This window comes from Astatotilapia calliptera, chromosome 15 (genome assembly GCF_964374335.1).
Source record: "Astatotilapia calliptera chromosome 15, fAstCal68.1, whole genome shotgun sequence".
In the NCBI taxonomy this organism is placed as follows: domain Eukaryota; kingdom Metazoa; phylum Chordata; class Actinopteri; order Cichliformes; family Cichlidae; genus Astatotilapia; species Astatotilapia calliptera.
The window spans coordinates 26,771,562-26,773,853 of record NC_137436.1 but is presented as its reverse complement, the minus strand read 5'-3'; the positions used below and the strand labels follow the sequence as shown (position 1 = coordinate 26,773,853).

Sequence of the window (2,292 nt, the reverse complement as noted above, 5' to 3'; positions counted from 1 at the left end):
GAGGGGACCAGAGAAAACTACAGTACAATTGGTTCGAGGTTAGTAAGAACAACCAGAATTCATACTTCAGGCTCACCAGATCATAAGGCACACTGTTGATTTTTGAGAAAATTGAAGGACTTTAAGTGCGCCTTATAGTGTGGAAAAATACAGTAAGCTGTTAGTAGCGGGTGGAGCTACATCAGTGTTGTGGTTGGAGGTTTAGGGGGTGAGGTTAGACGTGCTCATCCTCTTCCTCACCGCTGTGGTTTGGATTTCCACCGTGTTATGCTAACGACGCCGCTGCTCTCTTGGGGAGAATTCCCAACGACGCGGTTTACAAAATATTCCAGTGAGGTAGTTGGAAATGTGATTCAGAAGTCTTGGGGGAAATAAGCTCACAGGGTGGTGTAATATCCTTACCCTGTTAGACGAAGCAATAATCTCCACAGAGCCAGCAAGGGGACGCCTGTATCCCCGGGACGCTGAGCAATGCCAGGGGAGAGACTGCTGGCATTCATGAGGCCGCCATCACAACTGGAGTCATCATGTTGTTAAATCAAAAGACACAATGTCGTAGTCTCATCCAAGCGCTTTATTCCTTATGCCATGTTTTACCGCTCACTCACAACTAAAACTCTCCGCAGGTAACAGTATCTCGCGATATAACAGAAAATAACAAGTTAACAATCTCCCTCTTTCTTTTAGAAAAATAAAAAATAAAAGTATAAACACCCCCTGCAAACATTTGTATACATATAGATATATAAACAAAACAAAAACAACATTTCAATGTGCTTGCTTTACTTAAAGCATACTATCATTGCACACAGTAAACAATAGTGCATTTTAATGCAAAGAAAACTTAGTAAACAAGGGATCACAGTATCCAGAGTCCTTCATGTAGTGCTTTTAGAAGGGTTAAAGGTGAAACTCCCTTTTTTGTTAGACAATCAGCAAGTTGGGATTTTGGAATCTGACCAACAAACCTGTCTGATTTTCTTGGCTTGTATAAGCTCTTTAATGCTGCTTATTTCTAGCCTCAGTCTCTTCTCTGTAACCTGCTTAGTGGACTTGAGTGCATCAAACAAGGAATGATTGTTAGTCACACAGATCAACGGAAGAGCATTCAGACCAGTGTTACCAGTTGTAAGCTCAGAAAAAAGTGTTGCCAGGAAGACAGCACTGTCTATTCCATCTGACATTCACTTCATCAAACACACCATTACTTTGCCAGCTCTCAATCTCCTGCTACTTAGCAGAATCAAAGGAAATATCTTTTGTTATTGTCATCCAGGGAAGGATGGATGTTGTTTTACTTTGCTGTGTTTTAATGTGAAGTGTGCTTATTTATTTTTTATATTGCATGTTTTGGTTATATCTTGTGGAGTGTTTTATTTATCCTGCATGTTTTGGTTGCATCTGTCAATTTGTCCTGGAGAGACTCCGCCCTTTTCCTGTTTTACTAATTGAACACACCTGAGAGGAAAGGAGCGAGTGGTAATTTACAGAGAGTGCTCAGTGACACATGGGACTGGTGAAGCTTGGCGTTCAGGGAGAGAGGAGGATACAGCACCAGCAACGCGGAGCGAGCAGTCCGACTGCTGCAGCAACAGGAGGCCAGATTACGCGTCTGTGGGAAATTAGAGGCGGCGAGGCGGGCTGGTGCCGATTACAAAGAAGCGGCGGGCAGAGTTAAGAGCTCTGCCCACCTGGGGTAAGTCTTTTGACTTGTCCCCTTTTAATGAATGAAAGCTGCCTAAAAGAGTACTGACTGCCACTGCCTCCCTTTCTTTAGCGCACCGGGGCGCAGAACGCGGAGAGGAAGGCGAGGACGCCGCCAGGTTTCCCTCCTGCACCGCTTCACTGGATTTTTAATTCTTTGTAGTGCCTGTTTATTTCGAGTTATTGTCATGTTTATGAAAATAAATTTTTCATTTGGAAAAATGTTAACATGTGGTCATTTTTCATACATGTATTATGAAACACACAACTACATATTAGTTTGTTTGGTTTTTTTAGACTTAGACTACCAGTGAAATACAATAACATTCATGTTTGAATGTTAGGGGGTGTAAGGAAGAGGACTCCCTTACTGCATTTATTTATATTGTATTGTCTGTATAGCACTTTAGAGCACACCTTTCACTTTATTAAAAGCACCTTATCAAGCAATTTATGAGCATTGCACTTTAAGCATGGATTTGCACACAAGAAGTTTAAATATTTATTGACTATTTATTGGGAATTTTAAAATCAGTTGGTGGCCTTATTTCAGATCCTGCACAGCTGCTCCTCGTCAAGGAATGTGGT

General features: G+C 41.8%; 1 long non-coding RNA gene across 1 annotated transcript; it reads left to right on the top strand.

Annotated features, from left to right (window-relative positions):
• The first annotated feature begins 1,554 nt into the window (after nt 1-1,554).
• On the top strand, nt 1,555-1,926 carry LOC113037655 (uncharacterized). The gene is made up of 2 exons (XR_003274646.2): nt 1,555-1,696; nt 1,778-1,926. It is a non-coding gene; the product is annotated as an uncharacterized LOC113037655 (long non-coding RNA).
• Nucleotides 1,927-2,292: the final 366 nt, after the last annotated feature.